The 16,039-nt window shown below is 41.7% G+C and overlaps 1 protein-coding gene across 2 annotated transcripts in view; it reads right to left on the bottom strand.

Moving 5' to 3' along the window:
- FSHR (follicle stimulating hormone receptor) overlaps positions 1-16,039 on the bottom strand; it is a 129,791-nt gene that overhangs the window by 41,822 nt on the left and 71,930 nt on the right. The gene's annotated exons all lie outside the window — the stretch shown is intronic.

Genomic DNA, 16,039 nt, shown 5'->3' with positions numbered 1-16,039 from the left:
GAAAGAGCCTTGCTTAAAGATATTTAGGGAATGTGTAGGATGAGAACAAACTTTAAGTTACCTCCACTGGGGATTGGTTAACTTTTTCTATAGGGCCAGGGAGTAAATATTTTTTAGTTCAGCAGACCATTTGGTCTCAGTTGCAACTGCTCAACTGATAATTTAGGGCAAAAGTAGTCATAGCTAACACGTAAATGAGCATGATTGTATCCCAATAAAATCTATACTAATAAAAGGGTAATATGCTAATTAGACCGGGAGACCTTCTGGACGTCCTTCCGGACCAAGCCATGGTGGCGTGGCAGAGGCAGAGGCGGTTAGGGGCAATCAGGCTGGCAGGGGGGGGGCAGTTGGGGGTGATCAGGCCAGCAGGGGGGACAGTTGGGGGTGAGAAGGCCGGTGGGAGGGAAGTTGGGGGTGAGCAGGTCAGCAGGCAGAGTGGTTAGGGACGATCAGGCAGGAAGACAGGTCAGCAGTTAGGAGCCAGTGGTCCCAGGTTGTGAGAGGGATGTCTTACTGCCGGTTTAGGTTGTCCTAAACCGGCAGTCAGACATCCCCTGAGGGGTCCCAGATTGGAGAGGAACAGCCTCTCCCTGACGCCCCATGCACTAATTTCATGCACTGGGCCACTAGTATTATTTATAAAGACAACTGGCAGGTTGCACTTAGTGCCATGGGCTGTATTCAGTGACCCTGCCCTAGACCATGAAGTCAAGTTCTTCAGTCTGCTGACCTGGTTGTGGGAGATGAGAACCTCAATTCAGTGTCTTTTAAATAAACATGGACTTAAATCCTTCCCTGGTCAAGTCATTACCCAAGGTGGGGGGTTGCTGTTTCAAGGTCTTTGGGCATTAATATTGTCTTTGGCATAAAATACCCCCCCAAAAGATCATTTAGCCTCAGTTTTCTTTTCCTCCTGGAGTAAATTTGAGGGCAGTGGAGAATGTAGTCCACTGTGCAAAAAGCCTAGAGTTTGTGAAGAGAGAGGGTGGCTTAATCAGTTAAAGTGGCTCACAGATGATACATGCTATTAGGCCTCCCAAGGAAGACCTGCATGCAGTTCCAAAGCCAAAGCTGATTGTCTCTGGAAATCTCAAGGCAGCATGCATTCAAATTGGCTGAGGAAGAAGCCTGTTTGCTGGCCTGTTTAGCTGAAGAGCTCAAAAAAGGCCCTTGATCAAGGGACCAGCGTGAAGGGAGAGGGGAAGTATAACTGTGAACAGCAGCCACTTCAGTGAGGGGGGGCTGGTGACATCTGGGGCTTGTCACCTCAGTGAAGATAGGGTCATTTATCACAAGGCCCCATGAGAGAGGAGACATTTTATGAGAGAAAAGTGCTTATTCTAGGATAGCATCTTTTATGATTCACTTGGTAAATTTAAGTCTTCACAGCTTTTACAGTTGAACATAGATAAGGTGTGTGTGTGTGTGTGTGTGTGTGTGTGTGTGTGTGTGTGTGTGTGTGTGTGTGTTTAATAGAACATGTTGGATATTGGCCATTTATCTTGCTCCTCTGTCCTGCAGATAGAAGGGCACTTTTAGGAGGAGTGGAAGATTTGCCCACGAAGAGAATAAGGCATGGGGGAAAGAACTAGACAACAGAGGGAGTTTAAATGCATATAAAGTCATATTTTCTGAAAGTTATTTTCAGGTTCACTTACAGTTATCAATAGGTTGGTCACTGCTTGTGGTCATATCTCAGTCTAATAATGGCCCAAAGGTAGGCATTTCTCCTTAAAAGATAACTAAAAATTAATAGAACAAACAAGCGAAGAAACACTTCTAAATTAATTCAGAAGGCAGTTCACATTTTATGGCCTCACCTTGAAGGATAGGAGGGGGTATAGGGGTTGGGTGGGGTTGGAGGAGCCTTTGGCTGGATGAGCATTGTGGGGAGGTGAACAGTGTGCTGTAGTGGGAAAGTACCTCACTGAGAACAGTCCAACCCAGTTCTGTTTCTAGTTATTTCTATTATCATTTACTAAGTGTCTTCTATTTACCAACATTCTACATGCTTTCTCTCCCATCCTTTGAACATGCCCATGAAGTCAGCATTTTGATCTCTATGTTAATAAAGAGCCCTGCCTGGATGCAGAACCGTTTTCTTGTATGTACCTGCCTCCCAGGCCACGTTGGGCCTAATATTTCCACTCCTATATCTTTACTCAAGAGAAATAAAAATTTATGCACTTTCAAAGACTTGTACACAAATGCCCATAGCAGCTTTATTTGTAATAGTCCCAAACCAAAAGCAACCCAGTTGGATAAACTATGGAATATTCATGCGATGGAATACTGCTTGTCGATAAAATGGAACAAACTGCTGATACAACATCATTGAATCTTTAAAAAATTATGCTGAGTGAAAGAATGCAGACATAAAAGAATGCATACTGTATGATTCCATTTCTATGTGGTTCTAAAACAGGAAAAACCAATCTGCAGTGAGGGAAACCAGGGTAATTGTTGCCTGAGGCCTCAATAGAGGTTGCTGACAGGGCAGAGGCACAGGAACTTTCTGGGGTGATGAAAATATTCTATGTTAAGGTTGGGGAGGTACTAACATGGGTGTGTGTATATATATGTGTCTAACTTATTGAACTTTAAACTTAAAATGGGTACATATATTTTATTGTATATAAAATATACTTTAATGTTATTTGAAAAATGCCTTCTTAATAAGGAAGAAGACTAAAACTCCATTTTTGTTTGTTTCATTTTGAGGACTGAATTAAGAAAATAATGGGAGAATCTTAGTCATGTTGTCAGGCCAGATGTGGTGTTCAAATCCTAATTCTATTTTGGTGATTCTATGTTAGCTTCCTTCCCAACTTGGCTGTCTTTCCCCCCCATCCCACATCTGGAAAGTGAAGAGTTGGCCTAGATCAGAGTTTCTCAGCTCTGGCTGCGCTTTAGAATCTTCTGATGGACCTTTACAAATTCCAACGCCTGGATCCACACCAGAGAGTTGGATTTGTTTGGTCTGGGGTTTGACTCTGGTGTTGTTTTTTCCTCCCTTTAATTCTCCAAGCAATGGTGAGTCTAATGCGCATGAAGGATTGAGACCTGCTGGACGAGATGGCCAAAAGGTCCTTTTAGATCTATGATTTCTGTCTTAAAACTTGCTTCAGGACAAGGGACAATTTTTCCCTGTCTGCTAAGACAATAAATTAAATAAACAAGGTTCCTGGAGTACAAGATAATGAGACTAAATAGAAGCAAGAGAAACCTGGAGATAGAACCTGGAGATAGGAGTAAATAGAACAGGTATGAGTTAGATTAATTTTTTCATAAGTAAGAAAGTTTCAACCAGAAGTCACAACACTGCAAATGTGTAGCAAGAGATGTGGAAAATATGTAGTAACACCTTACATTTGGTTAGTTAATTAACAATATATTTTTCAAATGTATAGCTTCCCTTCATTTTCAGTGTACCTGTGTATATTAGAGTTAGTGTAGCCAATACCATCTCCAGGTAGATTAACAGGTGACCTGGCTTGGCTAAGATAACACAATTGTGGGGATCACTCAACTGGTCTTTGAAGGGAGGATGTGGAATCTTTCCATCCAAAGAACTTACCTAATTAAGAAATCATTCTTTGTCTCAAATGATTCTGTTAAGAATATTCTTTGCAGTTGTGACAAATCATTACAATTGACACAATTCAAAGTGTGATGGTGTTTCCTAAAAGTTAGAGGTAAAGGTTCATGATAGAGGAGAGTTCTAGGGTTGGGATAGATCTCAAAGTGGCCCAGTGGTCTGTATGGTAAAACAATTTTTTAATAATAATATTAAAATAGAAATTTTCACTCTCATTCTGTGAGCATATTATGGGACCTTACTTGATGTGTGATATGGCAACAGCTATAACACAGAAGCAGACATGAGAATGCATCTGTCTTCTGTTAAGCCAGATGTTTAAAATATTTGCAAATATGTGAAACCATGGTACTCTTCTTACTAATACATTTTGAAAAGGTGGTTATTTTGCCTGAAAACTGTTATTTATATCAATATGTAGGAATTTATTGTTTTTAAATGAACTAACAAATAATTTTCCAAATTTAATTTTTAGTATTGTAAAAGTCAGTAGCTATAACTCATATAAGTAAATCTCTTTGCTGTCCTTAATAAGTGATAAGTGTATATAGAGATCCTGAGACCAAAAGCTTTTGGAACTGTCCATGGTAGACACTGAATGCTGCCCTTCTTGGGCGAGGGGTCCTGACCCTTGGAAGTTTATTTCCTGAGATGAGGCTCTCATCTTCTATGACAGTGCTTTCAATTGTTCGTGTACATGTGAATCACCTGGGGATCTTGTTAAAATTCAGATTCCAAGGGGAAGGGCCTGAGGTTCTGCGTTTCTAGTACCTCAGGTAAAGGGATCATGCTAGTATTGAGATCACACTTTGGACTGCAAGGCTCTTTAGAAGAAAGGTTAATAACACCCCACCAGATCTTTCTCCCAAACACAGACATAGGAGAAGGTATGAAAAGAATGATAGAGGAGTGAAAATCAACTTAAGGGGAATGAAGTACTTGATTTTAAGAACCCCAAATCCTTTCTAAAAAGCTTTCCCTTACTCTCTCATCATTAAAGTTTTCCTACCCATTTTCACAAGACTTCTTTAATTTCTCAGTTAAAGCAATTCACACATTGTGTTGTCATTGCTTTTCAGGAGTGGTGGTAGTGGCATTGTTTAACTCCCCAACCTGCTTTGTGTTTCTGGATGGTATCTTATCAGTCTATCTTTGTATCTCCAGCATCTAGTGGTAAGTTGGCATGTAATAGGTACTCAACAAATGTTTAGTGGATGGTTGGATAGTTGAAGGAAAAGTAGTCTTTGAGTCCCGATAATGGCACCCACAAAACTGCAAAGATGAAGTTTGTCTTCGGTATTTATTTACCCTCTTTTCTCTAGGCAACATGCCCAAGTCTGGTAAAAGGTGGCAAGGTTAGCTTGTCTGTGAGATAGGCTTTTGTCCCAGTGGTTTTTACATTTAATACAGCATGCAATGGGCACATGTATATTTGGTCTGCTGTACTGATGATGTCTGGATGCCTTTAGCTCTACTTATCTAGGTCCCAGATGAAGTCCTTGAATTCACAAAACACCCGTATACCATACTAGAGGCCCGGTGCATGAATATTCATGCACTGGAGGGGTGGGGTCCCTCAGCCCGGCTTGCCTCCTCTCACAGTTCAGGAGCTCTCAGGGGCAGGAGGCGACCAGGAAATCAGGGGAAGGTGATGCCCCCATTACACCTCTGCTGCTGCCATTGCCGGCAGTGCAAGCCTTGGCCGGCCCTGATTACCTGAGCCTTGGGTGGCCCTGGGTGGCTGGGCAGCTGCCATCCAAGGCTTGCCTGCGCCTCAGGCCCACCCTGGGCATCTGGGGGCTGAGGGTGGGTCCGGCCGCACTGTGCACCTGCCGCCCTCCTCCCCAGCCCCGCTGGGCTGAAAGGACTGTGGGACTCTGGCAGGGCTGAGGGGACTGGGTGCCTCCATCTTGTGGCTATGGGCGCCTCCATCTTTGTGATGGTGTGACAGTCAATTTGCATATTCCCTCTTTATTAGATAGGCTTTTCCCTCTCAAACCACTCTAGATGTCAGCATTTCTCAAGCTTTGTTTTAGTATCCCTCAAGCTTGTCCTGTTAGTACCTTTTGTTGATGCCTCACATGTCATTGGAACAAGTTTCCTTGTTAGACCAGGTCTGTAGCTGCCAAAGTCATATTCTACTACATGTTCTGCAAACCCTTCATGGACAGCCAGGCTGGGTAGGTTTATTTTCCTCTTCCAGTTCCTCCCCTCCCTAATCACAGATGCAGCCAACAGCTCCATCTGTCATCCCTCTTGGCTCAGTGGCCCAACCCAAGCTTTAAATCCTAGGGTCATCTCTGACTACTCTTTAATATTGAATATATCCTAAATCCTCTCAATTACTTTTTTCAGTATTTCTTGCAAATGTCTCTTTATTTCCCACCATCATTATCGTAATAATGGCTCTTTGTAATTTCTGTTAGACAAGCAGTTCTTAACTGATGACTCAGGAGAGGTTTGAGTGGGCCATGAGTCATCTTCTTTCAAGCAATTAAGTGTTCTGATGATTTAATTAAAATCTGGAGTAGATTCAAGGTGATGTATGTAATATGCAAGAAAATAAAAATGGAGTGGCTACTGGAGAAAAGGGTGGAGTAGAAGGTGATGGCCTAAGAGTTTATCTCTGTCTAGATACAGGAGTGTATCTAATACCTACAATTGGGTGCCATGAGCATGATTGTTGTTTGGGAAAGCAAATGGAATTAAAAGAGAGGGATAAAAAGTGAAGGAGGGAGAAAGAGCAGGAGGGAAAGGGAAAGAGATTTTCTGGAGGTAGAATGGTATTAAAGTTAGAAGTTAGAAAAAGTAGACAATTCCTTTATTACTGTGTGTATGCATCTCAGAAATTGTTTAAACATTAATTCATTGAGTTCTAAGTAATGGAAGACAAAGGGTTGGGAAGGTCATAAGGGAGTGGACACTGTGTGTAGAGAAGAAAGGGAAGAGACTTTGATTGGGTTCCTTGGCTTCAGTGTGGTCTGCCAGAAAGAACAACATTTTAACCATGGGGACTACTAAATCCATTAGCACACAGACCCTGGGAGGTGTTCATATTAAGGAATTTGAATCTTCCACTCTCTTCACTGCAGCATTGTAGAGCTGCATGAGGAGACAAGGACTCCCAAGTGGCAGGAGGAAGTCTTTCATCACTTTAGCAAATCACTGAAGCTCTCTGAGATCCATTTCCTCTGTGAGATACTGCTAAGACCCTGTCTCTCAGTACATTGTATACTCCATGCTCTGTAGTTGGCGGGGCTATTGATGACCATATGAATAATGCATGCCATACAGGAGGAACCAAAGCACACAGTGTTATGCAAAGGTCATGCTGCTTACTATTATTTTTATTACATCACTGGAGCCAGGAGATGTAGGTTCTAGTCTCAACTCTGCCACTAATTAACCACTCTCCTTGAGTCAAATCAGTTACCTTTGCTGGGACTTTGTTCTTCATCTATAAAACAACACTATTGATTCAGATAATCTTATGGGTTCCTTCTAGACCTAGAATTCCATGATTTTAATTATTTCTGTGATTCTGTTATTTAAAGACAGCCAGCCACATGGTTGGCAGTTCTCCATGGCAGCCAGCTTTCATTTCTAACAAGCTGGGGTGAAGGCAGGGGCTCTGTGAAACATCCTTCTTAAGGCACCACATCTGTTCCCTTAGGAGCAGCTCTGTGGGCAGACCCATGAAGGAGCAGCAGCAGGGTATCCAGCAAGGGCCATTCTCCCTGAGCCCTGGACATGGTAAAAAACTACCCCTGGCCTGGGTCATTTTTCTCTTGAAGGTTTTTATTGTCAGCTTAAAGAGGGCTGCATTGAGCTCCCTGTAAGCCAGTGTTGATTTATTCCTTGTCATCTATCCCAAGCTTCTTTACCAAAGAAACACCAAATGTGTGTAGACATGGCAGTTATTGTGGGCTTTCCTGTCCGCTTCTGTCACCCCACAGCACCCAAAAATCTTCCTTAATAATCTCTCTGGGATCTGTTGCGCCTTTTTGCTACCCTTGGCACACCTGTAACATGACCCCCTCCCTCCCCCAATTGGCTTTCATCCTCCTCCCAGCCTCTGTTTTCACTCTGTAATACATAATTACGCTGTCTTTTATGCTCCTTCATTTTCCACCCCATTAACTCTGATTCTCGGCACAAAAGTGCCCCCTTTATGGGCTGCAATGAGGGAACAACAAGGAAATCACATTTGGCCGTTTCTGAATTTGAGTCACACCGATTGTTTTCTTTTCCTCTTTGGAATGCTTGAGTGTAGCACCCTCATAAGCACCCTGCATGCAGAGCTGTTATCCATTCTGTTCTTTGCTACGTTTTCTGAATTTCTTTGAATTTAGAAATTCAGGGGCCTATTTTCACTGACTCTATAATCCCTTTCTGAGCAGTACATTTACCTATCTCACCCCAAATGGTAATCCAAAGCCCTACTCCAGGCTCTTTTTTGCTTCACATTGGTCCTGAGAATGTCCCTGTTTTTACAGCAAAGAGAACTATAGGTCAGGAAAAAGAAAGATGGTTTTTAAAAAGAGCTTCCTATTTTATGAGACTTTGCAACTACCTGGAGAAAAATGCAGTAATTCTAGAAAGTAAGGAGGAGACTAGATTCTCTGCCAACACGAGTCTTTGATTGAGCTGGTCAAGGCCACCCAAGATGTTGAGAACCAGTTCAGTTTATGTCCAGGCCTTTTCTGTGCCTTGGAAACCTTTGTTTAAACAATTACTTAGAAAGAAGCAAAACAGCCCGGCTGATGTGACTCAGCGGTTGAGTGTCGACCTTTGAACCAGGAGGTCACTGGTTCAATTCCCAGTCAGGGCACACGCCCGGGTTGCAGCCTTAATCCCCAGTGGGGGGCATGCAGGAGGCAGCTGATCAATGATTCTCTCTCATCATTGATGTTTCTATCCTTCTCTCCCTCTCCCTTCCTCTCTGATATCAATAAAAATATATTTAAAAAGAAAGAAAGAAGCAAAACAATGAATGGTGGAGTTGTTCCTGTTGAGGTCTGGGGTGTCGGCTGCATGGGGCAGAAGAGAACCGAGATCTCCTTCCTCACTTAAGGAGCTTTGAGGGGCTCTTCTGTACCCCTAGGCATGTGTGCAATTTAATTGTGAAATACACATTTGTGTTTTACTAAAATAATTTCAGGTCATGAAGATCCTGTTAGGAAGACATCTTTTAGGAAAAGTTATCTTGTTTTGTGATGCTCCTGAAAAGAGAATTTCCTGGTATCGGCACAAGAAGGAAGGGATTTTAGTAGCTATCTTCTAGTTACTTTCCTACTCATGCCTCCTCTCCTCTCTTCAGATAAAGTAACAGATAAATTAACAAAAGCACAAGAAACTGTATTTATGTGAGAAAATAATAACGGAGCTGGTCTAGCTTAAAATGTTCCTTATTTATGATGATAAGAGTGAATTTTTACTCATCCAAACAAGTTCCGTTACATGGGTCTCCCTGCTGGAGTTGTAGAAACAATAGTCAAAGCTAGCTGACTTCCAGGAAAGGGGCTATCTGTGTTCTAAGCCAGACAATAGAACTAGCCTTGCAGACCCCGACAAGCTGTGTGAAACAGGTAAAGTTATTTAACCTCTCTGAGCCTCATATCTGAAATGAGGACAATAGTATTTACCTTGTTAAATAATTACATTTTAAGTATCTGAAGCTTAGTAAGTGTTAAAGAAATTGTTTTTTTAGTACCATAGTTGTTATTTTTTTCTAGAGTCTAGTGACTATAAATTCCTTAGGGCTAAGGAATTTGTTATATTTCTAACTTGTCATCTGTGCACCAAACAGGCACTCTGTAACTGTGTGCTGAATGGACACATGGCATCCGCAGGGCTTGAAGTCCTGTAAATATGTTTTTATTGATTTTAGAGAGAGTGGAAGGGAGAGGGAGAGACAGATAGAAACACTGATGAGAGAGAAACATCAATATTGATCGGCTATCTCCTGCATGCCCCTTATTGAGGATCGAGCCAGCAACCCTGGCATATGCCCTGATCAGGAATTGAATCTGTGACCTCTTACTGCATGGGGCGATGCTCAGCCACTGAGCAACACCAGCTAGGCTCCTTTGTCTTATATTGATTAAAGTAAACATTTGCTTTGCCCTCACATCTGAGTAGTAGAGCAGGAAGGAAACCCATTCCAATACTAAGGCTCAACCTTTAAAGTTTTCTCCAAGGAGAATTCTCTAATCCTCTAGAATCAAGACATTTGCCTTCCTCTGAGCTTCCCTAGCACACTCCTTGTGTCTTTACCAGTGTATTTAATCATAGTTGGACTAACAGTCATGCTGGCTATGCTTCCTTCCAGTCCTAAGCCCCTTAGGGCTGGAACTGTGGCCATTGTTGAATTCTCAATAGAACAAATCCATTACATCACACCATGCAGGCTTAAATTTTATTGAGTTGGAGGGAAGAGGTATTAACAATGAATGCCTTAGCATTTTTGGTACCAAATCTCAAATTACTTTTCAGGTCTCTTATTCAGTCATATTCAACAGAATACAATTTCTGCCTTTAAGATGCTTCTAATAAGAAATTGCTCTTTAGTCTTTTCCATTGAGACTGATTTTCAAGGCTTCCTGTTGATTGACTAAATTAATGAAAGAAGCAAAAGCTGTTATCAGTGAAAATGATAATGCACAGAAAGGTATGGTAATTTACCTAAAGTCACACAGCAAGTGAAAGGTAGAGAAGCAGAACCTGGGTCTGTCAACTTCCATGCTGATGTTCTTCCAAGCACACAATGCAGCATCCTGACACTATGGATCCTTATATCTAACTTTAGGTTATGAGTAGCCACCTCCTTCCTGCTTGTTCATGATACATTTTCTTTATTTTTTTTCTAAAAATGTAAGTATTTGGAGGAAAAGAAAAACATTCTGACCAAATGGTAGAAATTCTGGGACCAATTTATTATATCAAATCCTGATTTAGATTTCAGAATTCATTTGAATAGATTAGTTTCACAACTTGTATATCTAATTATGTTTTCCTATGTCACCAACTACAAGCAATTTCCCTTCTTTTAGGATTATTGTATCTTTAAATGTAAGGCATAAAACACAGGAATTACCATAGCAACTTGCTTTTCCAATTAGACGGCAATCACTGACAATCAATATGATTAGACAAGGTCAGTGACAGAGTAAGCCCCATAGTCTTTCAAGAGAGCTAGGGAGGTGCAAAGACAATGAAGAAATGAGAAGACTATTGGAAAATATCTCCCCAGAGTTGAGAGTGAGTCTTTTATTGCTTGCTGCTTGTATAACCTAAAGAGGTGTCTTATAGTGTTAACAGTTTATAACCTGCCAGCAAGAACTGGGGAATGGAGGCTGAGAGATGTTCAGTTGAGGTTGGTTTTTCTTTCCTCTAGTCCCCAAACACTTTACAAAACTAAGGACTAAAAATCACTGAGTTAAAAGTGAGGATAAATAGTAGCTGAAAGGGTTGATAATGATGAGTCAAACTCAGGGAGCTATTTTCAGCTTGAGTAGGGAATGAAGGTATTTGAGAGGAAATGCAATGGGATGGTCCTTAACCAAGTTTGCCTGGAGGGGGGCTAGGGGAGTTGAGTGTAGCTTCAGGCATCATAGGGAGCTTAATTAGTCTCTAATCCTGCATCATCGAAGCTTCTTTCAGTGGCTTCCACTTCCTTCCCTCTCTGTACTGATCTCAGCTTTACAGGAAAACTCACACCAGTGCCAGTGTCTGACAACTGGTTAAATCTGATTGAGGTGGGTGGGGATTACATGTCAATAGGGAGCAACGCTTTAACAAAAGAGTTGTTATGAATATTGGACACACAGGAACAGATAGTAGAAGTACTTTTGGAGCCTTTGGATCTTTCTGGAGACCCTTAAATCACATCTTTGATCTACCATGATTTCATAACAGGTTGGTTAAAAATGAGCTCCAGCTCTTCACCCACTCACGAGAAAGAGGAAAATGAAGCAATTGTTCCAGCAGCTGAACTGTAGGTGTCTCTCAGACACAATGCAACACCATGGAAAGCAAACACAAAGCCGTGCTCCCTGGGAGCATTTGTGTTAAGGAGGCAAGACCTGGAGTCTGGAGGGCTCAAATGATTGACATCTACGTGATTAACTTTCTGCCTGATACTCCTGCTCCCAATCTCCCCTTCCCCAGCCACTCTCTGCCTAGTGACTGAGTGGGAGGAGGCCAGTTATGAGAGGGGAGAGGCTGAGAGATGGAGCTTCTGAAAGTTGGGGAGATCAGGCTTTGGAATATTGCTCAACCCCTAACAGGATCCTGAATAGTTAAGGAAAGCTGCCCTGCTCCCCTGCGGCTAACATTCTCAAATCTCTCTCCTCTAGCAGGGTTTCTGTGGCCATCGAGACACCTTTAGAGCACAGCCGTGTGTACAAGATCAGCAGCTGCCATCTAGTTTTAGCTTTCCACTTGCTTATCAGTAATATACATATTTGTAGATATGCATATATATTTATACATTTTTAGAGCTAAAACTTGGGGAAAGTTGCTTTTGGTGTCCTCAGCATCTTGTTTCTGCAACTCCTTCCTGCCTTTCAATCATTTCTTTTTCCTTGAGATGCTCGGTAGCTTCCAGCAGCCCAGTTTGTCAAGGTAGATGGTAATCTAAAGTGTATCTTCTATTTACATAATTGGTTACCTCCGTCTGTCATCCTGTTTTCAAAGGAGAGCCAGGAGAGGATGGTATACTATCATAGACAATAAAACATTGATGTTGAGAGTTCTGGCTGATATGGAAGTCTGATATGTTGGCCTCTCTACCTTTAGATACATACCAGTGCTGGATGAAATAGACCAAGCATTTAAAAAATACTTAGTCAGTTTGGAAACTATGACAGTGACTCTATCCCCAACCTGATCAGAATGATGAATATATACTGAAGCCGGAGGACCAAGGAACAATTCTAATGAGCTTAATGGTCAGGTTTGAAGTTTCAAAACCACTTGGATCTTCCCAACTTGCAGATCTGTATTTGTCTGAGAGGAGCTAGAGCTGAACCACCCGCATAAAGTCAGGAGTCAGGAAAGGCTGCATATTAATGAGATGGGGGCTCCAAAACTCCCCTTAGTGACTAGGGAAACATCAAAGAAGCAGCCTAGGCCCCAGGTGGGAACAGTCACCTGCAAGTAGTAGTAACACCAGGCTGGTGACACATGATGATGTTGGTTGAGAATTCACACCATCACTGGGTACAGTAACCTCAAGCCATGAAATTAATGGAAAGATCATCACTAAACTGGAGAATATGAAAATGCTCCACAGCAGCAAACGAGAAGCTGTCTATTAGGATGTTTCTATACCCAGAGCATGGGATTCTCACTGAACATATCTCATAGATCCTAAGATAGGCTGAGGGAAAATGCTGCAAATTATACAAGGAAATACTACACCAGAGAGAATATTTATACCTTAATGACTGGGGGTTAAAATAAGACTACAAGAGATTTAATATTTTTCAAATGCTCAAAGTAATAAAGGAAGATATAGGAATCATAAGATAAAATAGAAAACTGTGAAAAGGAACAGATTTATAAAAAATATTCCTGGAAAATGCTGATATAATAATTTGCATTCAAGATAATTAAACTCTCAATAAATGGATTGAAAAAATGATAAGGTGAGTAGAACATGTAACTTCTGGAAGAGTAGAGAAGAAGAAAGGGAGGCTAAAAAAAGCATAATGGTGACATTTCAAGCATTCATGGGAAAGGTTTTACTATGGCATATTTATATGTTACTTATATGTGTAGGTGCTGAGTGCCAAATGTCTTCTGAAGGATCACGAGTTTATTTCCATAAGGCCCTTGTATATTTCCTAAATGTAAGTCTAAAGCAAAGTGTTAACACATGCATAGACCAGAGTGGCATTGCCCCAGGTCATTGTGGTGTAGCAAGTACAGTGTACATGCTGCTGCAGCCAGCAGGTTCTTTATCTCGGAGGAAGCCGTTGCAGGTGCCTCTGGGGGCTTTTTACACCCTTGTTTCCTGGTCAGTTTTAAAGGAGCCCAATGTCTCGTTTTTCTTGTGTTGCCAGGCTTGGATTCCAGAGACTGGATGTCTTTTACATTGATTTCCCTCTAACAATATTCAAGACCCTTTGACAATAAAGATAGCGAATTCACAGAACCTTTCAGAGAGGCCCCTGTCTCACAGGGCTTCCCAGACAGCCTCCTGGGAGGATTCAGAGGAACACAAAAAGGAAAGTGATGCTCTACTCTCTCGTTTTCTGTCCAAGACTAACAAAGAGTGTACCTTCGTCATGTCATACAAGTGTCTCCGCAGGGATTTTTTCAGCACTCTGTAAGGCTTTCGGTTTGAACTAGAGGAGACATGTTCCTTGCAGACTCCTTCTTTTTCCCCAAACGATACCTGATCCCTATGTTTATCATTTTCCTGAATTAGGGATCCTTGCCCTTGTCTTTTAACACTTCAATAGCTATCAGTATTCTCTAAAACATCGTGTCAGCATGTAGTTATATGAAATAATTAGAATACAAAAGAGCAATAAGGTGGTGAAGACCTGGGGAGTGGGGGTGGTTAGGGGCTGGGCGGAGGTGGGTAAAGGGGGGAATTGGGAGACATCTGTAATACTGTCAACAATAAAAACAAAGAGCATGCATAATAGAATCTCATTTTGATTTCTTAAAACCGTGTATCAGCAGAAAAGGAATTGTGAAAGGCTGTTCACCAAAATGTTAGCAGCAGATATCTCATTGTGGAATTATATAAAACCATCATTTTTTAAAAAGCTTTCTGCATTGTTTGTTTTTCCTACAGCAAGCATGTATTGCTTTTATAGTCATAAAAATTCCTATCTTAATTACGAAAAACAAAACCAAACCCATTTCCATCAGGGACAGTATTTCTGGCTTCACAGTCTGGGCGAGTTGCTAGGTTGTTACAGGAAGGCAGACATTGCTGTGCCAGGACACGGTGCCCTGTGAAACAGTATTCACCATGTTTTGGAGAGCCACTTAGAAAACAGAGTTGTTGTTCACTTTGTGTTTCCTATTCAAGTGCATTTGGATTTATTTGAGGAACAGGCCCAGGGAAGTGCTGCAGAGGTGGGCATGGGGATAGTGTGGCTTGGTAGTCCAAAGTGGAATTTGAGATTGTTGCCGACTGTTGTCCCTCAGACCAGGGAGCAAGTCTTCTTGGAAGAGGCTCTCCTGATCCCTTGCCCTGCTCTCATTGTTCTCCCCATCACTACTTCGAACTTGCCATCTTACTCTTTCTATAAGGTACTTGATCTTTTTCAAAAGATTAAGAATCTAAAATCCACGAGGGTGAGGATCTCTGTCTGATTTGGTCACTGTTGTCTCTCCAGTGTCTAGTAAACAGTAGGTGCCCAGTAAATGTATACCGCGGGAGGAAATGCATGTTACATGTTTATGTGTGTAGGGAGAGAGGCATGGGGATTAGTGTGAGTAGAAATGAGAAGGCAAGAAAGGGAAGAGCATGGATGTGGGCCCATGAGGAGTTAGATCTGGGTAGCAGGAGGGTCCTTGTAAATGAATAGTAGCAAACAAAGTTGGATGGTTGAACTGGGGAGAAATGAATGATAATAAAGAGACTTGAAAATAAGACAGGAAAGAATCAAAATAAGGAGTGAGCACACTCAGGGGATGTGCTGAAAGCAATGACATTATGTCAGGGCTCAAGCATTGATATAGGGGGAAGAGTCTCTCACCCCGATTAAAGGAGAAGTGGACACTGATACAAAATTCAGAATAGAAATGAGCTCAATGTTTTTTTTCATTGTCTGTCTGTGATAATATTACCTGAGTCAAACATTCAGGGTTTAAAGGCTGTGCCTTTGGAATCATTTCAAATTCAAACCACCTGACAATGCAAGATAGCTATACTCGTGCAGAAACAGAACATTTAAGGAGATACCGACTTTTTTCTTTAGGCTTCTCTGAAATTCTAATTAAATGAAACTGAGCTGTGCCTCCTGCTTAGCTCTAATTTTTTCATACAGTGCATTTGAGAGCCACCCCCCGCCCATGCATATATATTGGAGCATTTTGGTGGGGCTCATTTGTGATGAACATGGGTAGAAATGGAATTCACTCAGTATAAAATGTTTACATACTACAGTGAGCACGCCTTGGCTGTTTCTGAAAAGGGAGAGCACACTTTTTTGCTTAGTCCAGCTTCTCAGGGCGACATGTCACAGAGCTCCGCTGGCCATGCAGAAAATCTAACTTATACGAGCAAACAGAACTGCAATTAGGGTGGGCAGAGCTGAGACCCTCTCTTTCCAGAACTGTGCATATCTCTTATTAAGAATTATTTTGGTCCTCATGTTATCTTTGATTGCTGACCTTGGAGGATTAGAAATATATTTCTGGGTTATTCTAAGGAAGATTCAAAATAGGGTTGCTCGAAAACCTTGGAAGCAA

This window comes from Myotis lucifugus, unplaced genomic scaffold, assembly GCF_000147115.1.
Source record: "Myotis lucifugus unplaced genomic scaffold, Myoluc2.0 scaffold_6, whole genome shotgun sequence".
NCBI classification, from domain to species: domain Eukaryota; kingdom Metazoa; phylum Chordata; class Mammalia; order Chiroptera; family Vespertilionidae; genus Myotis; species Myotis lucifugus.
The sequence above is the reverse complement of the archived record's forward strand: the minus strand, read 5'-3'. Positions and strand labels throughout refer to the sequence as shown.